Source organism: Ovis aries, chromosome X (genome assembly GCF_016772045.2).
Source record: "Ovis aries strain OAR_USU_Benz2616 breed Rambouillet chromosome X, ARS-UI_Ramb_v3.0, whole genome shotgun sequence".
NCBI classification, from domain to species: Eukaryota; Metazoa; Chordata; class Mammalia; order Artiodactyla; family Bovidae; genus Ovis; species Ovis aries.
Genome location: NC_056080.1, coordinates 136402796 through 136428689, shown reverse-complemented (window position 1 = coordinate 136428689; position 25894 = coordinate 136402796).

The window sequence follows — 25894 nt, the reverse complement described above, 5'->3', positions numbered from 1 at the left end:
TCACATGTGATTTTCCATTTGTGAATATCATTTCCCTAGATTTTGACAGCATAAGAGTGAAAAGTTAGTAAAGCACTAAGTTCATGACTGTAACTGATTCTGAAAAAGACCTTGACTGCATAGACAGTGACACTGACAATGGGAGACATTTATGCCCTCAGGTTATCATCAAGTTCTATAGGACTATTGCCATTTTAGGTACTGGTGAGGCTGATGGCTTGCTTGTCTCTGTAATCCCTACATCGCTAGTTAACCTTCTTTGAGAAGTCAATCTCCCAGTCTCAAGGAAAATAAAATGTGAAAGAGAGAAATGAAATGTAAGCAATGTAGCATCCTGAAATGTAGACTTGAAAGACCACAATGAATATAGGCATGAACACAAAGTGGTTACAAAAGATTCACAGTTGTTCACTTGTGGGCTTATTATGCAAAATAAATATCGTTAAATTAGGATGAATTAGAAGATTTGGCTATTATGTTATTTGAATCCCAAATAAGAGTCACAGTATGGATAACTTCTGCAACCATTTGTCCTAAGTTACTCTACAGCTCAAATTGACTTACTCTATTAGTATCTAAATTCCACTGGGACATGGACAAATATTAACTAAAAAGTTTTTGAAAATGTCTGCCTCATAGACCAATATATCCTCAATGCTTAACAGAGTAGTGAGAACATAATAATCTCAATGTGTTAACACATATTGTAATCTCAGTAACAGTGCCAGTTATAACAGCCCCTTCCTACACACCCCTCTCTACTTCCAATCCCCATCCCTTCTCCAAAAACTTCCTCCAAAACACAAAAAAAAACACTTTCAAAAGTATTTGCTGGCTGTAGGCTGGCTTGTAGGAGAATACTCTGACAATAGAAATCAGAAAAAGGATGAACAATGTAATTTCAAATAAAGAAATCCTGTAGGAAGAGGGTAATCTCAATAATACTCAATAAATCTCAGCTAGACAATTTTTGAAAATTTACCTAAATCCCAGTTATTTTTACATTGGCAGGTATCATAATTCTCTGTCATGACTTTCTATTTCTCAAGGTGTAGTCTGCAACTTCCTTTCAGGGAATTTACAACATTCACACAATTTTCTCTTTTTTTAAATATTGGATTATAATTGATTTACAATGTTTTATCAGTTTCAGGTGTTCAAAAAAGTGATACACACTCACATATATATATATAATATTCTTTTAAAAACTCTTTTACAATTTAGTTTGTTATAGAATATTGAGTAACCTTTCCTGCGCTATGCAGTACATCCTTACTTGTTATCTATTTATATATAGTAGTGTGCATATGTCAGTCCAAAATTTCCAATCTAAGCCTCACTCTGGTTTCCCTTTGGTAATCATAAGTTTGTTTTCTATGTCTGTGAGTCTGTTTTTGTTTGGTAAGTAAGTTCATTTGCATCATTTTTTTTAAAGATTCCATATATAAGTGATACCATATGATATTTGTCTTTGACTTCACTTAGTTTTATAATCTCTATGCACACTATTTTTGTAATAATCTTTTGATTCATTAATTGTGTTGATATTCACATTGATGGTACAAAGCTGTGATGGTTAAAACTGAAGGAGCTTTGGTATGAAATAACACAGTGACACTACTGTGTTGTAAGATTAGTCTGCATTCTTCACCACTAGGGCTGCCGTCTATGGGGTCACACAGAGTCGGACACGACTGAAGTGACTTAGCAGCAGCAGCAGCAGTTTCACTTAAGAATGTCCTTGATGAAGTATAAAATTTGATAATTTCATTAAAGCTTAACACATGTATATATCTTAATGTATATGTCTTACTAGTCTCTGATGAAATGGAAACTCATGTAAATTACTTCAGTATATTGAAGTACTACAATTGTCTCAAGGAAAAGCACTTATGCAACTGTTTGAGGTATGTGCTTAAAAGACTTTTTTTTCATAGAATATTAGTTTTACTAGAAAGGATGCATGTAGGTAGACTAAGGATGAATGTAAGTAAACTATTGCTATTTAGACTTCAATATGTGGCCGATATTTTCTCAAAAGTGAATGAGGTGAGTCTGTTACTTCAGTGAAAATAACTGGTAGTATTTTTTGCCAATAATGATAATATTTAAGATTTCAAGCAGAAAGGAGTATTTTTGGAAATTTGTTACTATTATCCCTTCTATGAGATTGACAAATTCCCAATATTTAAAGATTTTTCTGATAACATTAGTGGTGATAATAATAAAGGTGACTTTGTGATATTATATAGTAAAATTTGTCAATATTTGGAAGATATTTATAACTTAGTGAATGAATATTTTCCAAATGAATATCAGATGGTATAAAATCATGTATAAAAGATCCATTGAAAGTAGAAGTTTATCAATATATTTTATTGTGTTAATAACAAAGTACAGACAGTTAACTAAGAAACTATAACCTGGTCAAGTTTTGGTACAGTAAGGTTTGGTACATTAAGGTTTCCTTAATGACTAGTTTTCACCAGAAAGCAAGGAAAAGGAGTCCATGTCAATGGCAAAGGTTATACAGATTCACAGGAACATCAAAGAGCATGTTTTGTTTGAGGAAGTACATCTGGTTTCAAGTTGCTGGGGAATAAAATGAGAAGTGCAAAGGGACAGGAAATGAGGTAGATCATCAACAGTCATGTATGAAATTATAAGAATGCAGATTTTATCATATGGCCAATTTGATAAAAACCTGAAATTTGTCTAATATTTTATCTCAGAAAGTGTGCACCATAGATTTATTCTGAAAAGCAACATTGGCGGCTACTACAATACTTCAAGTAAAAGACAAAATTTGATGCTTGGAATAAGATGGTAGTGGGTGTTGGAAAATAGAGGACTGTTTCAAAATCTGTGTTGAAATCAAAACAAATGACTTAGAGACTGAATATTGATAATGCTAAAGAACAACAAATAAACATCAACCTATCCAAGACACCTATTTCCTTTAAGTGAGCCTTGGTAATTTATGTCTTTCAAGGACTTTGTCCATGTCATTAAAGTTGTAGAATTTTTTGACATAAAGTTGTTCATATGATTCTCTTTTAGTACTTGTAGAGTCTCTGGGAAGATCACCTTTGTTATTCCTGGCATTGTAATATGTCTGTTCTCTCTTTATCTTACTGTCTCTTCCAGGGACTTTAATTACACATATAAACAGTTCAGTTCAGTCACTCAGTCATGCCCAACTCTTTGTGATCGCATGTACTGCAGCACGCCAGACTTCCCTGTCCATCACCAACACCTGGACCCTACTCAAGCTCATGTCCATCCCATCAGTGATGCCATTCAACCATGTCATCCTCTGTTGTCCTCTTCTCCTGCTGTCTTCAAACTTTTCCAGCATCAGGGTCTTTTCCAATGAGTCAGTTCTTCCCATCAGGTGGCCAAAGTATTGGAGTTTCAAGTTCATCATCAGTCCTTCTGATGAATTTTCAGGACTGATTTCCTTTAGGATGCATTGATTGGATCTCCTTGCAGTCCAAGGGACTCTCAATAGTCTTCTCCAATACCACAGTTCAAAAGCATGAATTTTTTGGCACTCAGCTTTCTTTATAATCTAACTCTCACATCCATACATAACTATTGGAAAAACCATAGCTTTGACTAGAAGGGCCTGTGTTGGTAAAGTAATGTCTCTGCTTTTCAATATACTACTTTGGTCATAGATTTTCTTCCAAGGAAAAAGCGTCTTTTAATTTCATGGCTGGAGTCACCATCTACAGTGATTTTGGAGCCCCCCAACTAAACTTATTTTTGTTTCCATTGTTTCCCCGTCTATTTGCCATGAATGGATGGGACAGGATGCCATGATCATAGTGTTCTGAATGTTCAGTTTTAAGCCAACTTTTTCACTCTCCTCTTTCACTTTCATCAAGAGGCTCTTTAGTTCTTCTTCTCTTTCTGCCATAAGGGTGGTGTCATCTGCATATCTGAAGTTACTGATGTTTCTCCTGGCAATCCTGATTCCAGCTTGTGCTTCATTCAGTCTGGCATTCCACGTGATGTACTCTGCATATAAATTAAATAAGCAGGGTGACAATACACAGCCTTGACAAATTCCTTTCCCAATTTGGAAGCAGTCTGTTGTTCCATGTCCAGTTCTAACTATTGCTTCCTGACCTGCATACAGGTTTCTCAGGAAACAGTTAAGGTGGTCTGGTATTCCTATCTCTTTCAGAATTTTCCACAGTTTGTGGTGATCCACACAGTCAAAGGCTTTAGCATAGTTAATAAAGCAGAAATAGATATTTTTCTAGAACTCTATTGCTTTTTTGATGATTCAACAAATGTTGGCAATTTGATCTCTGGTTCATCTGCCTCTTCTAAATCCAGCTTGAACATCTGGAAGTTCATGGTTCACGTACTGTTGAAGCCTGGCTTAGAGAATTTTAAGCATCACTTTGCTAGTGTGTGAGATAAGTGCAATAGTGCGGTAGTTTAAACATTCTTTGCCATTGTCTTTCTTTGGGATTGGAATGAAAACTAACCTTTTCCAGTCCTGTGGCCGTGGCTGAGTTTTCTAGATTTGCTGGCATATTGAATACAGCAATTTCACAGCATCATCTTTTAGGATTTGAATTTGCTCAACCCATATATTATGTCATCTAAAGTTGTCTCATGATTTACTGATGCTCTGTTCTTTTCTTCTTTCTCTTTATTTCCTTCTTTCCTTTATTTTCCTCCCTATAGTTCATTTTGATGAGTTCTTTGTTATATCTTTAAATGTAACTAATAGTTTCTTTTGCAATATATAATCTTTGTACATCCAGTGTATTTTTTAAACCACATTCATGATAACCATCATCATTAGATATTTGATTTGAATCAATTTTATATCTTTTATGTCTACTATGTAATAAAGTTATAATAATTGTTTTAAAGATCTTGTCTGTTATTTTTAACATCTGTGTAAGTTTTGAGCCCATTATAATTGATTGATCTTTCTTATCATTATTGGTTGTATTGCCCTGTCTCTTTGCATGACTCAGTTTTTTATTGGATATTAGATATTGTGAATTTCACCTTCTTGGGGGTTGCATATTTTTCTATTCCTAAAAATATTTTTGATTTTTTTTTCTGAGATGCAGTTGAATTATTTGGATATAGACCGATACTTTTGGAAATTACTCTTTGATTTGTTGAGTGGGACTGAAAAATTATACAACCTATGTTTATTATTTGCCACGAATAGGCCAAGACCCTCTTCTCAATGACTTTGAATCATAAGTTTTTCCAGTCTGTGTGCTTGGAACAGGGACTATTTCTAGTCTTATTCTTTCCCAGGCCTTGGGTATTTTTCTCACATGCATTTGCTGATCAGTTGTTGTTTTCAGTCACTAAGTTACCTCTGACTCTTTGCAACCCTATGGTTATCCTTCACTATCTCCTGAAGTTTGCTCAAATTCATGTCAGTGATGCCATCCAACCATCTCATCCTCTGTTGCTCCCTTCTCCTGCATTCAATTTCTCCCAGCATCAGGGTCTTTTCAATGTATCATCTCTTTGCATCACGTGGCCAAAGTACTAGAACTTCAGCTTCAGCATCAGTCCTTCCAATGAATATTCATGGTTGATTTCCTTTAGAATTGACTGGTTTGATCTTATTGTCCAAGGGATTCTCAAGAGTCTTCTCCAGGATCATAATTCCAAAGCATCAAATCTTTGGCGCTCAACCTTCTTCATGGTCCACCTCTCACATCCACGTCTGACCACTGGAAAAACCATAGTTTTGACTATATGGACCTTTGTCGGCCAAGCCAAGCCTCGGTTTTAAATTTGTCATAACGTTTCCTCCAAGGAGCAAGTATCTTTTAATTTCATGGCTGCAGCCACCATCTGCAGTGATTTTGGTGCATTTGTGGATTAGTACTCAATTTATTTTTATTTTTTTTATCTTTTATTTTATTTTATTTTTTTAAATTTTAAAATATTTAATTCTTACATGCATTCCCAAACATGAACCCCCCTCCAACCTCCCTCCCCATAACATCTTTCTGGGTCATCCCCATGCACCAGCCCCAAGCATGCTGCATCCTGCATCAGACATAGACTGGCGATTCAATTCACATGATAGTATACATGTTAGAATGTCATTCTCCCAAATCATCCCACCCTCTCCCTCTCCCTCTGAGTCCAAAAGTCCATTATACACATCTGTGTCTCTAGGGGACCTCTACAGATCTCTGGTGTTTGCTCTCTGTATAGCAATTTCCTTTCTGTAGTCTATTTTGTGAACTCTATTCCCTTTGGTCTCTCCAGACTCTCAACAATATCTCCTCAATTCAGACACTCTTCCAGGCACACCCTGAATTCTCTCTTCCTGTGACACAGGAAACTTTCTTCCTGGAAACTCTCTTGAGGCAGAGATATGGGAGAGTTGTAAGTCTTACTTTGTTTCCTGTTTCTCAGGTGTCGCTGTCTTTCATTGCTTGGAATTCACTGATTTGAAAACCATTATTTCATATTTTTTTGTCCATTTGGTCTATTTGTTTGCAGATGAGAGAATATATCTGTCTTGTCCCTCTTGTTCTATGTTGGAAAGAAGTAGAAATCTTGGGAGATATTTATTTTTATTTTTTATTGATGTATAGTTGCTTTGCTGGAGCAGCCTTGAAGAGATTCTCATGTCCAAGGTAAGAGAAACCCAAGTAACACGGTAGGTGCAGAGAGAGGGCATCAGAAGGCAAACAGACAGAAACAACAATCACAGACAACTAGCCAATCTGATCACATGGACCACAGCTTGTCTAAGTCAATGAAACTAAGCCATACCGTGTGGGGCCACCCAAGACAGAGGGGTCATGGTGAAGTCTGACAGAATGTGGTCCACTGGAGAAGGGAATGGCAAACCACTTCAGTATTCTTGCCTTGAGAACCCCATGAACAGTAGGAAAAGGCAAAAAGATAGGACACTGAAAGATGAACTTTCAGGTAGTAGATACCCAGGTCAGTAGGTACCCAATATGTTACTGGAGATTAGTGGAGAAATCACTCCAGAAAGAATGAAGGGATGGAGCCAAAGCAAAAACAAAACCCAGTTGTGGATGTCACTGGTGATAGAAGTAAGTTCTGATGCTGTAAAGAGCAATATTGCATAGGAACCTGGAATGTTAGGTCTATGAATCAAAGAAAATTGAAAGTGGTCAAACAGGAGATGGCAAGAGTGAATGTCAACATTCTAGAAATCAGATAACTAAGATGGAATGGAAAGGGTGAATTTAATTCAGATGACCGTTATATCTACTACTGTGGGAAGGAATCCCTTGGAAGATATAGAGTAGCCATCATAGTCAACAAAAGAGTCTGAAATGCAGTACGTGTATGCAATCTCAAAAACATCAGAATGATCTCTGTTCATTTCCAAGGCAAACCATTCAATATCACAGTAATCCAAGTCTATGCCCCAACCAGTAATGCTGAAGAAGTTGGAGTTGAACGGTTCTATGAAGACCTACAAGACCTTTTAAAATTAACACCCCCAAAAGATATCTTTTTCATTATAGGGGACTGGAATGCAAAAGTAGGAAGTCAAGAAACACCTGGAGTAACAGGCAAATTTGGCTTTGGAGTACAGAATGAAGCAGGGCAAAGGCTAACAGAGTTTTGCCAAGAGAACACACTGGTCATAGCGAAGACCTTCCTCCAACAACACAAGAGGAGACTCTACACATGGACATCACCAGATGGTCAACACCAAACTCAGATTGATTATATTCTATGCAGCCAAAGATGGAGAAGCTCTATACAGTCAGCAAAATCAAGGCTGGGAGATAACTGTGGCTCAGATCACGAACTCCTTATTGCTAACTTCAGACTTAAATTGAAGAAAGTAGGGAAAACCACTAGAGCATTCAGGTATGACCTAAATCAAATCCCTTATGATCATACAGTGGAAGTGAGAAATAGATTCAAGGGACTAGATCTGATGGACAGAGTGCCTGAAGAAATATGGATGGAGGTTTGTGACATTGTACAGGCGTCAGGGATCAAGAACATCCCCAAGAAAGAGAAATGCAAAAAAGCAAAATGGCTGTCTGAGGAGGCCTTACATAAAGCTGTGAAAAGAAGAGAAGTGAAAAGCAAAGGAGAAAAGGAAAGATACACCCATGTAAATGCAGAGCTCCAAAGACTACCAAGGAGAGATAAAGAAGCCTTCCTCACCAAACAATGCAAAGAAATAGAGGAAAACAACAGAATGAGAAAGACTAGAGATCTCTTCAAGAAAATTAGAGCTTGCTTTTCCGCTGAGTCCAGATTGGCAGGTGGACTACGAGTCATACACATGGCGAAAACTGGATCCCAGCAGCGAGGAGACCCAGACACTGGTTCGAGAATACTTTTGCTGGGAAGGGGCCTTCCAGCATGTGGGCAAAGCCTTCAATCAGGGCAAGATCTTCAAGTGAACACCTCTTGCCATCGCCCAGCCGCCTGCACCTGCCCTTCAGGGAGAATGGGGCTCATTAAAGGAAACTGAACACTGAACCCTTAAAAAAAAAAAAAAGAAAATTAGAGACACCAAGGGAACATTTCATGCAAATATGAGCTCAGTAAACGACAGAAATGACATGGACATACCAGAAGCAGAAGCTTTTAAGAAGAGGTGGCAAGAATACACAGAAGAACTATACAAAAAGATCTTCACAACCCAGATAATCACAATGGTGTGATCACTGACCTAGAGGCAGACATCCTGGAATGTGAAGGTAAGTGGGACTTAGGAAGCATCACTATGAACAAAGCTAGTGCAGGTGATGGAATTCCAGTTGAGCTATTTCACCTCCTAAAAGATAATGCTGTGACAGTGCTGCACTCAATATGTCAGCAAATTTGGAAAATCCAGCAGTGGCCACAGGACTGGAAAAGGTTAGTTTTCATTCCAATCCCAAAGAAAGGCAATGCCGAAGAATACTCAAACTAATGCACAATGGCTCTCATCTCACACGCTAGTAAAGTAATGCTCAAAATTCTCCAAACCAGGCTTCAGCAATATGTGAACCATGAACTTCCAGATGTTCAAGCTGGTTTTAGAAAAGACAGAAGAACCAGAAATCAAATTGCCAACATTCGCTGGGTCATTGAAAAAAAAGAGAGTTCCAGAAGAAAAAAAAAAAAACAAAAAAAACACATCTATTTCTGCTTTACTGACTATGCCAATGCCTTTGACTGTGTGGATCACAATAAACTGTGGAAAAATCTGAAAGAGATGGGCATATCAGACCACCTGACCTGCCTCTTGAGAAACCTATATGCAGGTCAGGAAGCAACAATTAGAACTGGACATGGGACAACAGACGGGTTCCAAATAGGGAAAGGAGTATGTCAAGGCTGTACATTGTCATCCTGCTTATTTAACTTATATGCAGAGTACATCATGGGAAATGCTGGGCTAGATGAAACACAAGCTGGAATCAAGATTGCCAGGAGAAATATAAATAACCTCAGATATGCAGATGACACCACCCTTATGGCAGAAAGTGAAGAAGAACTAAAGAGCCTCTGGATGAAAATGAATGAGGAGAGTGAAAAAGGTGGCTTAAACCTCAACATTCAGAAAACTAAGATCATGGCAACTGGTCCTATCACTTCATGGCAAAGAGATAGGGAAACAGTGGAAACAGTGGCTGACTTTATTTTCTGGGTGATCCAAAATGACTGCAGATGGTGAATGCAGCCATAAAATTAATAGATGCTTACTCCTTGGAAGGAAAGTTATGACCAACCTAGACAGCATATTAAAAAGCAGAGACATTACTTTATCAACAAAGGTCCATCTAGCCAAGGCTATGGTTTTCCAGTGGTCATGTACGGATATGAGAGTTGGAACTTTGGTGCTGGAGAAGACTTTTGAGAGTCCCTTGGACTGAAAGGAGATCCAACCAGTCTATGCTAAAGGAGATCAGTCGTGGGTGTTCATTGAAAGGATTGATGAAGCTGAAACTCCAATACTTTGGCCACCTGATGCGAAGAGCTGACTCATTTGAAATGACCCTGATGCTGGAAATGATTTACAGCAGGAGAAGTAGGGAACAACAGAGGATGAGATGGTTAGATGGCATCACTGACTCAATGGACATGGGTTTGGGTAGACTCTGGGAGTTGGTGTTGGACAGGGAGGCCTGGTGTGTTGTGATTCATGAGGTCGCAAAGAGTCAGACACGACTGACTGAACTGAACTGAATTGCTTAACAATGTTGCATTGGTTTCTGCCTTACAACAATGTGAGTCAGCCATAAGTACACATATATCCTCTCCCTCTTGAATCTCTCTCTGACTTTGCACATGGTAGTGTGTATATTTTAATGCTACTCTCTCAATTCGTCCCTCCCCCTCCTTCCCCTATAGTGTCTACAAGTCTGTTCTCCATGTCTGCATCTCTATTCCTGCTCTGCAAATATATTCATCAGTACCATTTTTTCTGGATTCTCTCTCTATATATGGACATGATGGACAGGGAAGCCTAGCATGCTGCAGTCCATGTGGTGGCAAAGAGTTGGATATGACTGAGTGACTGAACTGAACTGATATGTATATATATATATATATATGTACACACTATTATATGCTATTTGTTTTGCTCATTCTGACTTACTTCACTCAGTATAACAGGCTCTAGGTTCATCCATCTCACTAGAACTGAGTCAACTCCATTCCTTTTAATGGCTGAGTAATATTCCATTGCATATTTGTACCGCATCTTCTCAGTTGCTATTTTAAATATATCCTTGCCCTTCTGCTAGTCTCTATATATTTAGAGACAGCAAGTCCCATAATACAACAAGGTAGAAAGAAGGAATTGAAATGGAAATGTCACATGGCATACTGGGAAATGTAATCCTGAAAAACCATTTATATAGAAACAGAAGCAGAAAGAATCCATGTATAAACACTTACTGAGAAGTATGGTTTTCATGTATGTAATGGATGGAATATTCAAGGAGAAGCTGTGTGGACCCTAGATTAATACACCACTTAGAATATGAGACTGAGACATGAAATTAGATAGATGAAACTGTCCCACTTCAGTTGGAAAGAATAATATGGCTACAACATCCCTGTTTAGGAAAACAGAAGAAGCTAACAAAAGACAAGAAAAAAGATTCATAACCAATGGTCAGTGATTACTTGTACTTGCCATCTTATACAACAGGAAATCAAGCTATTGGTATTTCTCTTACCAATGAAGCATATTGCTTTCCCTTCTTTGCTTCCCTTCTTCCTTAAGCAAGGCTTCCCTTGTGGTTCAGCTGGCAAAAACAAACAAACAAACAAACAAACAAACAAAATCTGCCTGCAATTCCTGAGACCTGGTTCAATCCCTGGGTTGAGAAAATCCCATAGAGAAGGGATAGGCTTCAGTATTTTACTTCAGTATTCAGTATCCACTTCAGTATTCTGGCCTGGAAAATTCCATGGACTGTATAGTCCATGGGGTCACAAAGAGTCGGACACAACAGAATGACTTTCACTTTTCCTTAAGCAAAAATAACTATCATTTACTGAACCTTTACTGTGCAAAGTCTCTGTTCTTAGTGCTTAAAATATACTAATTCATTTAATACTCAAAACAAAAATTAAGAGGTTTATCTCCACTTTCATAGAGATGGAATCGAGGCACAGACAGTTCAAGTAATTTATCCAAGGTCATCTGGTCAGTGGCAGAGGTGAATTTAATCCCAGTCAGTTTGGTTTTATGTGGGAAAAAATGTTAGTTGCTCAGTCCTGTCCAACTCTTTGTGACCCCATGAACTGTATCCCACCATGATACTTTATTCATGGTATTTTCTAGGCAAGAATATTGGAGTGGGTAACCATTTCCTTCTTCAGGGTATCTTCCTAACCCAGAGATTGAACTTGGGTCTCCTACACTGCAGACAAATTCTTTACTGTCTGAGCCATCAGGGAAAGCTTTGGCTCCATAGTCTTTGCCTTTAACCATTATGGTATATAACTATCTAGAATCAATGGAGAAACATGCTCAAAAAAGAATATTTTCCAGATAAAAACATGTTATACCAATTTTTCACAAATTCTTATTATGCACATGATTATCACCCATGAACTATTTATAATAATGTTTTCTAATTTCTTTTAATGGATACATCAAACACTTATCTTTCACAAGTTCTAAGTAGTATTTGACTGTTCTCTTCTCCTTGAAAGATGTTATATTTCCCTGTTATCTGAGAAAACTACTTCCTTGACCTGCCTCCCCTTCTCTGTCAATTCATGTACCCGATAAATATTTACTGAGCCATTTAATTTGTTCCATTCTTTTGGTATTGAAGTTATAGTGAGAGATTTGAAGTCACTGCCCTGATGAGACTGAATTCTAGTGAAAAAGAAAGACAATTTAAAAGTAATGCGTAATTGTGAAACTTCAAATACTGCGGAAGCGTAAGGGAATAACCAAAAACATTGCCTTGCCCCATCCTAATTCTACGTTCAAGAAGTAATCATGCTAATAATTTGATGTGCTTTCTTTCAGATCTGTAGGTAAAGATATACATACAGTGTGTTATTTATACACACATATATGAATACATAAATATACACATACATACTTATACACCTAAGTACATCTAGACACACAGAGAGAAATATATTTGGAATTAGTTTTCTATAAAACTGATTATAAAACACATTTGTCTATAATTAGCTTTATTCATTTAATAAGGAATCATTAATATTTTCCACATACTTGATGTATATTTTTCCTTTATACTTTAATCATTCTCAGTTGATGGGTATTTAGGTAATTTCCAAATTTTTGAACACAGGTAGTGTTACAATTAGTACCTTTGTACATGAATATTTGGGTGTTAATGCTAAAGTTTCCTTAGGATCAGTTCAGTTCAATTACTCAGTAGTGTCTGACTCTTTGAAACCCCATGGACTGAAGCACACCAGGCTTCCCTGTCCATCAGGTTGCCCAAACTCATGTTCATAGAGTTGGTGATGCCATCCAATCAACCCATCTTCTGTTGTCTCCTTCTCCTCCTGTCCTCAATCTTTCCCAGCATCAGGATCTTTTCCAGTGAGTCAGCTCTTCGTATCAGGTGGCCAAAGTGTTGAAGCTTCAGCTTTATCATCAGTCCTTCCAGTGACTATTCAGGACCGATTTCCTTTAAGATTGAATTGTTTCATCTCCTTGCAATCCAAGGAACTCCCAAGAATGTTCTCTATAACCACAATTCAAAACCATCAGTTCTTTGGCACTCAGCTTTCTTTATGATCCAAATCTCACATCCATACATGACTACTGGAAAAACCATAGCTTTGACTAGACAGACCTTTGTTGGTAAATAATGTCTCTGCTTTTTTTTTGGCAAAGAAATCGCCTTTATTTTCACCAAGATGTTTTTTTAAAAAAAAATTTAATTTTTACTTTATTTTACTTTACAATACTGTATTGGTTTTGCTATACATTGACATGAATCCAACATGAGTGTACATGAGTTCCCAAACATGAACCCCCTCCCACCTCCCACCCCATATCATCTCTCTGGATTTAATATGCTATCTACATTTGTCATAGTTTTTCTTCCAATGAGCAAGCATCTTTTAATTTCATGGTTACAGTCACCAGTTCATTTCAATCTCTCATGTCTGACTCTTTGCACCCCAATGGATTGCAACATGTCAGGCTTCTCTGTATATCACCAACTCCCAGAGCTTGCTCAAACTCATGTCCATCAAGTCAGTGACACCATTCAAACATCTCATCCTCTGTCGTCCTCTTCTCCTCCTGCCTTCAATCTTTTCCAGCATCAGTGTCTTTTCCAATGAGTTAGCTATTTGCATCAGGTGGAGATTTTGGAGCCCAAGAAAATAAAGTCTGTCACAGTTTCCATTGTTTCCCAATCTATTTGCTATGAAATGATGGGAACAGATGCCATGATCTTAGTTTCTTGAATGTTGAGTTTTTAGCCAGCTTTTTCTCTCCCCTCTTTCACTTTCATCAAGAGGTTCTTTAGTTCCTCTTTGCTTTCTGCCATAAGAGTGGTGTCATTTGCATATCTGAAGTTATTGATATTTATCCTGCCTATCTTAATTCCAGTTTGTGCTCCATCCAGTATGGCATTTCTCATGATGTACACTGCATAGAAGTTAAATAAGCAGAGTGACAATATACAGCCTTGACATTAGCCTTTCCCAATTTGGAACCAGTCTGTTGTTCCATGTCCTGTTCTAACTGTTGCTTCTTGACTAGCATACAGATTTCTCAGGAAGCAGGTAAGGCAGTCTCGGATTCCCATCTCTTGAAGAATTTTCCACAGTTCGCCGAGATCTACACAGTCAAAGGCTTTAGCATCGTCAATGAAATATAAGTAGATGTTTTTCTGGAATCCTCTTGCTTTTTTGATGATTCAAGAGATGTTGGCAATTTTATCTCTGGTTCCTCTGCCTTTTGTAAATAGCTTGAACATCTGGAAGTTCTCGGTTCATGTACTGTTGAAGCCTAGCTTGGAGAATTTTGAGCATGTGGAATGAGTGCAATTGTGTGGTAGTTTGAACATTCTTTGTCATTTCCTTTCTTTGAGATTGGAATGAAACCTGACCTTTTCCAGTTCTGTGGCCACTGCTGAGTGGCCAAACTTGCTGGCATATGCAACAGTTTAACAGGATCATCTTTGAGAATATGAAATAGCTCAGTTGACATTCAGTCACTTCTGCTAGCTTTGTTTGTAGTGATGCTTCCTAAGGCCCACTTGACTTCACTCTCCAGGATGTCTAGCTCTAGGTGAGTGATCACACCATCATGATTATCTGGGTCATGAAGACCTTTTATAACTAGGCTCTTAAAGAATGCACGAGACCTGGGTTTGATCCCTGGGTTGGGAAGATCTTCTGGAGAAGGGAGAGATTACCCCCTCCAGTATTCTGGCCTGGAATATTCCATGGACTGTTATAGGGATTCATACAACATGTCTTCCTTAGGATAGATCCTAGGAATTAGAACTGAGCTTTTGAAGAGTATGCACACATAAACCAAATAATAGATAAGATTAATTCCACTGTTACTCCTTTGGAAATCATAGGAACCTCACATTCTCATGGATTTCTCTTAAACTCTGGGAAAATGGCATTGAAACATGTATGATACCATATATGAAATGAATCGCCAGTCCAGATTCGATGCATGATACTGGATACTTGGGGCTGGTGCACTGAGATGACCCAGAGGGATGGTACTGGAAAGGAGGAGGGAGGGGGGTTCAGGATGGGGAACACGTGTATACCTGTGGCAGATTCATGCTGATGTATGGCAATACAATATTGTAAAGTAATTAACCTCCAATTAAAACAAATTTATATTTAAAAAATAAAATAAAATAAAATTCAGAGTATTAAACACAAAAAAATAAATAAAAATAAAAATAACCAAATTAACAAAAATCATTTTCTGGAGAAAATTATGGACAATAGAAGACTTGCTGGGAGTTCAGCTATTCCATTGTCAGACTTTGACTTTTAAATTATTGTAAGCCACACCTTAAAAAAAAAGTAGATATGAAATAGTTTTTAATTTTTCCAAATGAATGAAAGACACAACCACAATTCAAGAATTGTGGTGAACTGCACACAGAATAGTACAAAAACAAAGCCACACATAGACAAATCATCATGAAACTGCAGAAAAAGAGAGAGAAATTCTAATTCAAACAGAAAATCTTGAAAATATCTAGGAAAAAAAAGTCTCACCAACTTCAAAACAGAAGCAATTAAACAGATAACTGCAAAGCACTGCTGTGAGTAATTAAAGAAAACTAAATAATTGAAGGGATTAATCATGCTAATGAATTGGAAAACTTTTTATTGCAATTACATCAGTTCTCCCTAGATTTATTTGTAGGTTTAGTGCAATCCCAATAAAAATATCAACCAGTTTTTGTGGGTGTGGGTACGTAACTACAAAAGCACATTCTAAAATTTGTCAGGAACTGTAAAGGCTCAGAATAGCCAAGACAGTCTTAAAGAACAAGAACAAAGCTGAAGGATGCACACTACCAGAAAGCAGGGCTTATTTTAAAGCTATAAAGATTAAGACATTGTTAATTGTGCAAGAATAGATGAATAGGAGGAACAGGAGAGTTCAGAAATAGAATTAACATGATCAAGTCTACACTAAAAATCAATGAAGGAAAAACAACACTTTCCATAAATGGTTCTGGGTTAACTGGATATTTAAATTAAAACTTGATTTCTCCCTCCTGCCATATTGAAAAACTAATTCCACGTGTATTGTGATCTTAATATAAAAGATAAAACATAAATCTTAAGAAGATGGTATAATCTTGGAATACACAAAAATCTTCCAAACAGGACACAAAGAATAATATCCATAAAAAAACACATAATAAATTGGACTAGATTACAATTAAAAATATATTTTCATCAGAAGACACACTTAAAAGAGTAAAAAGGAAATCTATAGAGTAAGAAAAAAATATTTGCAATTTCATATATACAACAAAGGACATGCATCCAAAGCAATGAGAAAAGACCCAAGAGAAATTAAATGGAGAAAAGACTGGAATAGGGTCTTCAAATAAATATATACAAATGGTCAACACACATAAAAAAAATCAAGACAATGCAAATTAAAACCACCATGAAGTACTGCTACATATTCACTAGGATGAATACTTTTAAAAGACTGAAAATACTACTGGAAAGGATATAGAACAATTGAACCATTCAGACACTACTGATGGAAGTGTAAAAAACACTTTAGAAAAAGTTTATAATATCTTTGAGGCCTTCTGGACCTGGGCTTTTGTTTGCTGGAAGATTTCTGATTACAGTTTCAATTTCCGTGCTTGTGATGGGTCTGTTAAGATTTTCTATTTCTTCCTGGTTCAGTTTTGGAAAGTTGTACTTTTCTAAGAATTTGTCCATTTCTTCCACGTTGTCCATTTTATTGGCATATAATGGCTGATAGTAGTCTCTTATGATCCTTTGTATTTCTGTGTTGTCTGTTGTGATCTCTCCATTTTCATTTCTAATTTTATTGATTTGATTTTTCTCCCTTTGTTTCTTGATGAATCTGGCTAATGGTTTGTCAATTTTATTTATCCTTTCAAAGAACCAGCTTTTGGCTTTGTTGATTTGTGCTATGGTCTCTTTTGTTTCTTTTGCAATTATTTCTGCCCTAATTTTTAATATTTCTTTCCTTCTACTAACTCTGGGGTTCTCCATTTCTTCCTTTTCTAGTTGCTTTAGGTGTAGAGTTAGGTTATTTATTTGACTTTGTTCTTGTTTCTTGAGGTATGCCTGTATCGCTATGAACTTTCCTCTTAGCCCTGCTTTTATAGTGTCCCACAGGATTTGGGTTGTTATGTTTTCATTTTCATTCATTTATATGCATATTTTGATTTCTTTTTTTTTTTTGGTTTGATCTTTTATTTTTATTCTTATTTTTTTAAATTTTATTTTAGTTTTTTTTTTTTTTTAAACTTTAAAATCTTTAATTCTTACATGCATTCCCAAATACGAACCCCCCTCCCACCTCCCTCCCCATAACATCTCTCTGGGTCATCCCCATGCACCAGCCCCAAGCATGCTGTATCCTGCATCAGACATAGACTGGCGATTCAATTCTTACATGATAGTATACATGTTAGAATGCCATTCTCCCAAATCATCCCACCCTCTCCCTCTCCCTCTGAGTCCAAAAGTCCGCTATACACATCTGTGTCTTTTTTCCTGTCTTGCATACATGGTCGTCATTGCCATCTTCCTAAATTCCATATATATGTGTTAGTATACTGTATTGGTGTTTTTCTTTCTGGCTTACTTCACTCTGTATAATCGGCTCCAGTTTCATCCATCTCATCAGAACTGATTCAAATGAATTCTTTTTAATGGCTGAGTAATACTCCATTGTGTATATGTACCACAGCTTTCTTATCCATTCATCTGCTGATGGACATCTAGGTTGCTTCCATGTCCTGGCTATTATAAACAGTGCTGTGATGAACATTGGGGTACATGTGTCTCTTTCCATTCTGGTTTCCTCCGTGTGTATGCCCAGCAGTGGGATTGCTGGGTCATAAGGTAGTTCTATTTGCAAATTTTTAAGGAATCTCCACACTGTTCTCCATAGTGGCTGTACTAGTTTGCATTCCCACCAACAGTGTAGGAGGGTTCCCTTTTCTCCACACCCTCTCCAGCATTTATTGCTTGTAGATTTTTGGATCGCAGCCATTCTGACTGGTGTGAAGTGGTACCTCATTGTGGTTTTGATTTGCATTTCTCTGATAATGAGTGATGTTGAGCATCTTTTCATGTGTTTGTTAGCCATCTGTATGTCTTCTTTGGAGAAATGTCTATTTAGTTCTTTGGCCCATTTTTTGATTGGGTCATTTATTTTTCTGGAATTGAGCTGCATAAGTTGCTTGTATATTTTTGAGATTAGTTGTTTGTCAGTTGCTTCATTTGCTATTATTTTCTCCCATTCAGAAGGCTGTCTTTTCACCTTGCTTATAGTTTCCTTTGTTGTGCAGAAGCTTTTAATTTTAATTAGATCCCATTTGTTTATTTTTGCTTTTATTTCCAGAATTCTGGGAGGTGGATCATAGAGGATCCTGCTGATTTCTTTTTTGATTTCTTCTGTGATTTGTTGGTTATTCAGAAGGGTGTTGTTCAGCCTCCATATGTTGGAATTTTTAATAGTTTTTCTCCTGTAATTGAGATCTAATCTTAATGCATTATGGTCAGAAAAGATGCTTGGAATGATTTCAATTTTTTGAATTTATCAAGGTTAGATTTATGGCCCAAGATGTGATCTATCCTGGAGAAGTTTCCGTGAGCACTTGAGAAAAGGTGAAATTCATTGTTTTGGGGTGAAATGTCCTGATATCTTTAAAAGCTTAATCTGTGCTAATCATGTACCTGAACAGTTTCCATTCCTGTGTACATGCCCACAAAAGATGAGTGTGTATATATACCAACATAATATAGAAGAATGTACATAGCAGCTTTGTACAGAATAGCCCCAAACTGAAAATAATCTAAATATTTATTGGCAGTAGAATGGGTAAATAATATGTTCATATACTTTATTACTACACAGCAATAAAAATGAAAGAAAAATCACTATTATATTTAACATTAAGGATGAATCCTTGAAACAATATTGACTGAAAATGCTAGGTACAAAGAATAATTACTGCAAGGTTACATTTCTATAAAATTAAAAAATCAGCTTAACAATACTATTTTATGGCATTAGAAATTTGGATAATTACTTTTGGTGGAGAAAGTAACTGGTTGGGGGCATAACGAAGGCCACTGTGGTATTGGTGACGTTTGCCAAAGAGGTGAAAGGGTCAAAGAGCACCTGTGCTGTGCCATGCTAAGTCACTTCAGTCGTGTCCAACTCTTTATGACCCTGTGAACTATAGCCCTACAATTTCCTCTGTCTATGGGATTCTCCAGGCAAGAATACTAGAGTGTGTTGCCATGCCCTCCTCCAGAGGATCTTCCCAACCCAGAGATCGAACCCTCATCTCTTATGTGTCCTGCCTTGGGAGGCAGGTGCTTTACCACTAGTGCCACCTGGGAAACCCAAAGAGCACCTACATTACCACGACTGAAATTTGGAAAGTAAAGATATTGGTTATCTGAGTGTCAGAACCTTAATATGATATGCTTGTAGGAGAATATTTGAGAAGTTATGAAAAAGATAAAAAGATATCCAAGGCTAAAAAATATTCTTTACGTATGGGATAGAAGTAGAAATTTCTACTATCTCTTCAGGGATCTCAGCAGTATATCTGAGCTATATTTTAAAATGATGCATATCCATTCATAGATATTTTTATGGTGCAGTGGTAAAGATTCTGCCTGCCATTGTAGGAGAGAAAAAAAAATGATGCATATCCATTCATAGATATTTTTTAAATTCTGTGAGTGCAGAATGTAAAAGTTATAGGCTATATTTTCACTTATTGAAATAATATGCTTGAACTCACATGGAGCAATAATCCAAACTTCATATCATTTATTTATTCATTCAGAAAATTTGTTGAGCAGTTACTATGCATTTTATACCATAGTAGCAAAGGGAAGAAGATGCAATACTTGCCCTTGAGAATTTTCTGACAGTGTGGGGTCAGAAGCAAACATGGGAGGAATGTAGTCCACTGTTTAATAGAACATTTGAGCTCAAATTATCTGAGTTAGAAACCACGCTTCTCTGGTTGCTAACTGGGTGACTTTGGACAATGTACTTAGCCTCTTTTTCCCCATTTTTTCTTCTTAAAATGAAATAATAGTACTAGACTTTCATTGTAATGGCTAAATTACAATGTATGACGTTTAAGCACTGCAGACTCAATGATTTCAAGTTTAATGTCTTCCAGAAATATATGACAGAATAAATTTCTATTGCTTTAAGTCAGTAAGTTTGTGGCAAAATTTTTACAACTTCAGAAACTAATGAGTTGATTATTAATAATAGCACAACTATTTTCATATACACAGGAGTTTCAAAAAGATCTTACCCTTATGCGAATTCTGAAAAAATGTTACTTTAACAAGTATTAGGGGTTACAGACAATTGAGAGGGAAATAAAGATCAAGAACTCCACAATGTTAATCTTGTGGCATAGAAGCACTGGAAATACATTTTTAAGTTAAATATATATTAGCTAAAAAGAATCATTAATAGTTAGTTCACATAGATGGATAGAAGTATAGATAGCTAGAAAATTCAAGTCAAAAGTACTTTTGGAGTTTTATGTTTAAAAATATTAATAGTATGATAACACAAAGTAAGCACACTAGTAAAACTTGTCAAATCACCAAATCTGCAAAGCTTTCTGAATCAGCATGTAGTCTAGCTACTGCTTTCCACTCAGGGAATAAGAACAAAGAGGGAAGAGTACTCCTTTTTTCGTCTGCTATTTGACAAAACAATTCCCGCATTTCACAAAAATGACTAGTAAGAAACAGGGGCAGTGACCAGATTTTTCAGAAAAATTTTCTCTCACAATTATTGTGAAAAATGCTTTGAAAATTTAGAATCTTACAATACATGTGAATTTTTACACATTTCTACTTTTTTAGACTTTTGAATTTCAAAATGCACTAAAGATGGAATTTCTTTTCCTTCTTCCTTGAAAATACATGACACATAAAATGCTCTACTGAAATTAGGAGTCTAAGATTCTAATTTTTGTTCTACCATTTATTATTTGGCAAATAATATAGCCATCTAGATTATGCCCGAGCCCTTTGATGACCTAAAGTCAATCTGTATTTTAAGATTTAAATAAAATTGAGTTCCTTATGTATTTTGGACATTAGCTCCTTATCAGATATAGGGCTTGCAAATATTTCTTCCATTCTGTAGGTTGCTTTATACATGCAACTTAATAGCAAAGAAAACACAAATAACCTGATTTAAAAATGAGCAAATGACCTAATAGGTCCTTTTCCCAAAGAAAGCATGCAAATGTCTAACAGATATATAAGAAGGTGATCCACATCACTAATCAGGAAAATGTAAATCAAAACCACAATGGAATATAACTTCACATCTATTATTTAAGGACAAGAGATAACAAATGTTGGTAAGAATGTGGAGAAAGGAGAACTCTGGTAAAGCCATTATGGAAAACAGTCTGAAGTTTCTCAAAATAGATAGAACTACCTTGTGATCCAGAAATCTCACTACTGACTATATATCCAAAGGACATGAAATCAGTGTCTCAAAGATTTATCTGCGCTGTCATGTTCATTGCAACATTATTCAGAAAAGCCAAGACATGAAAACAACCTAAATATCCATCGGTAGGTGAATGGATGAGAAAGTAGCGCTCTATAAACAATGGAATGTTATTCAACTCCAAGAAGAAAGAATCCTCTTTGACAACATAGATGAAACTGGAGGATATTATGCTAAGTGAAACAAACCAGACAGAGAAAGACGAGTACTTTACACTCTTGTTTATATGTTGGAATTTTTATAAGTTGAATTCAGAGCCAGAGACCAGAATGGTAGTTACCAGAGGGACGGAGTGGGTGGGGGAAATGAGACATTGGCCAAAGGGTACAAACTTTCTGTATAAGAGGAGCAAGTTCTGAGGATCTAATGTGTAACTTTGGAGACTATAGTTAATACTGTTGTATAGTTGGGCTTCCCTGGCGGTTCAGCAGTAAAGAATCTGCCTGCAGTGCAGTAGATGCAGGAGATATCAGTTCAGTCCCTGGGTTGGGAAGATCCTCAACCCGGGGATTGTTAATAATATAGTTAACATATAATAATGTGTAGTTAATAATGCTGTGGGGCTGTATTGTATATTTGAAATTTGCTAGAAGAGTAGCTCTTGTATTCTCACCACACCAAAAAATAGTAACAATGCGAGGTGCTAAATGTGTTAATTAGCTTGGTTGTGGTAATCACTTCTAATGTATAGAAGTGTATACCAGTCCATCATGTTGTGCATTTTATGTATTTAATAAATACAATTTTATTTATAAATATAGTTTTATTTGTCATTTATACTTAAATAAAGCTGGAAAAAATACCATATGACTCGAGAGTTCACATGGAAAGACATTTAAATAAAACAGACTCAAATCCCCATCCATATGTGGTGGGATGCCCAGGGTCTTTCCCTGTATCTCTAATCTACATTTTTCTTGGTCACCTCTGTCTGATTTCCTGATGCTTCCATATTCTTGATTCCCTTTATGCTTCTCACATATTCTAAATGTGCAGTCATCATACAACACTGTGCTGAACACTGTACTTACTCTAGCACTCCTTCAATGATGCAAAATTTGTTTGTATGATCCTTTTTTTTTTTTTAAACTGGGGTATAGTTGCTTTACACTGTTTTATTAGTTTCTGATGTATGACAAAATGAGTCAACTATATGTATACATATATCCCCTCCCTCATGGCCCTCTGTCCCACCAACCCCACCACCCCACCCATCTAGGTCATTTTCAGGGAAGGAATAGAGACACAGATGATGAGAATGGACGTCTGGAAACTGTAGAGGGGAGGAGGGTGGTGGGATGAACTGGAAGATTTGGATAGATGTATGTGCGCTTCTATGTGTAACAGCCTTTAATTGAAGATTTAAAAGCATTGGGAGATGGCAAAACATAGGACAGAACAGGGTACTTAACATGAAATATCAGGCATTCTTTGGCCATTCTTGCCACTAGAAAGTTCTCACTGTTTTATTGTCATTTACTCATCCCCTTCTCTGTTTTATTCTCTCTCATTGTTACCCCATGCATCTCTCCCCTCTTGACAAATTCTGCCCAAAGAAATTCAGCTATTTATTTGCCTCAGTCCCTGCCATTCCACTGAGACAGGCCATGGCCTGGGGATCAATTTCTGTTTAATAAGTTGTCTTTTTAAATTTTTATTTATTTATTTTTGGCTGTGTTGGGTCTTGGTTTCTGTGCTTGGGTATTCTTTAGTTTTGGTGAGCAGGGTCTACTCTCTCATTGTGGTGCATGGGCTTCTCATTGCAGTGACTTCTCTTGTGGAGCACAGGCTCTAGAGCACAGGTTCAGTAGTTGTGGCAAATGGGCTGTTTCCTCAAGGTATATGGGATCTTCCTGGACTAGGGATAGAACCTGTGTCCCTTGCACTGGCAGGAGGATTCTTAACCATTGCACCACCAGAGAAGTCCCCTGAAGGTCAAATTTTTAATATCCAGCAATCTGTTAAGGTATTTTGTTAAATAAAAAAAGAATTCTCTCCCTGAAGAATTCTGCTGCCAAATTTTGAAGTAACAATAACTGATAAGTTTAAAAATATTTACTTCAATTACCTTCAAAACAGAGATGAGGGGTTTCAAAATAAAAGATGGATATACTTAACATAATACAATCATTCAAATATATACATACACACACACACATATATAGAGCAATGTCTAATAAAATTTGGGTTAATATATTTAGTGAATTTGAATATTAAATTTGAATTCTAAAAACTAAGGCCAAAATTGAAAGCATAGTGGAATATCTAACCCTCATTGTTTGATTTAAAAAATTAAGCTTTAATGATACTATTAAACTGTTCCTCATATTAGACTCCCAAATTAATTTATTATATTTATACCATTATAGGGGTCATCACATAATGATTAACATCTTTATATTTTATAGAACTACAGAAAGTTCTTTTTAAAGACCTTTTCTTAGCTTTTCTGTATGGCCAACATAGGTAAAATATAACTCAGTAAGACATTTTTTAGAATTTAAGTTAATGATATTAATATAAAAATATTCCTGGTGACTAAGCAGTTACTAAGTTAAAATTTAAAATAGCCAGTGTAGATTGATAATAACTCTTCTGGGCAAGGAGCAATGGAAAAGTGAAAAGCTAAATCCAGCCTGTATGTTTTTGTATAATGCATGAGCTATGGATGATTTTTACAGTTTTAAATGGTTGAAAAAAATCAAATGAGTAGTCTTTCATAACATATGAAAATTGTATGAAATTAGAATTTCAATGTCAGTAAGTAAAGTTTGATATAATACAACCATACTCATTTATTTACATATTGACATTGCTTGTTTTCACCCTTTGATTGAAGAGCCGAGTCCTCCTGACAGAGACCATGTGACCCATAAAACCTAAGACATTTACAATGTGGCCCTTTACTGCAAAAGTTTGCCAATCCCACCTTAGACTGTCAGCCTTAATTATCAAATGGCTTGAGTAGGCTTTTGACAGAACCTGAGTATCATTAGTTTAAATCCTGAGAATTTTGAAGAACCATTGAGTAGGAAGTATGTGCTATGAAAATTTAAGAATATGATTTTTATTCTCTCCCTGTAGTATGGATAACCCACTACTTCAGTGAATTGAATCACAGGTGTAACTGGGAGTGAACCAAATACTTTTCAAAGCAAGAGTTATGATTGCTACCACCCCTATGCCTGATAAAGCACTTAACTGACTCATGCATTTTCTGACATAAGGGGATCAGCATCTGCTCAACTTAATGTTAAAAAATTCCTATGTAATCATTTTAATAACTTTATTGAGATATAATTAACTCACATACCATATAGTTCATCCACTTAAACTGCATATTCAATGTTTTTACTGTATTTAGAAATGTGCAACCATCACCACAGTCAAGTTTAGAACATCTTTATCACTTCAAAAAGAAGTCCTGTACCCTTTAACAATAACCCCCCTATCCCTTGCCTATCCCCAAGGCCTAAGCAACCACCACTCTACTTTCTGAACATTTCATTTAACTGGAATCATATAATATGTAGTATTGTGTGACTGGCTACCTTCATTTATCATAATGCTTTTAAGATTCATTCATTCATGTTATAGCATGTGCTTGTATGCTCAGTTGCTGAGTCATGTCTGACTCTTTGTGAACCCATGGACTGTAGCCTGACAGGCTGCTCTGTCCATGAGACTTTTCCAGACAAGAACACTGGAGTGGGTTGCCATTCCCTTCTCCAGCTCATGCACTCATTCATGCACATGTTATAGCATATATCAGCACATTATTCCTTTTAATGGCTAAATACTATTTCATTCTATCAATATAGTCCATTTTTATTTATCCATTCATCAGTTGATGAACATATTGAATTATTTCTAATATGTATTATGAATATTTTTATGAATGTAAGTATACAAAGTTTTGTATGGACACATGTTCTCATTTCTCTTGGGTAAATCCCTAGGAGTTGGAATCACTGGGCCATATGGTTAGTCATTTGAAGATCTGCTACACTATTTCCCAAAACAGCTGCCCCCCTTTACATCCCTAACAGTAGTGTATGTTCTTAATTTTCCACATCCTCAGCAAGACTTGTTTCTGACTTTTTGATTCTACCAATACTAATGGGTATAGAATGGTATCTCACTGTG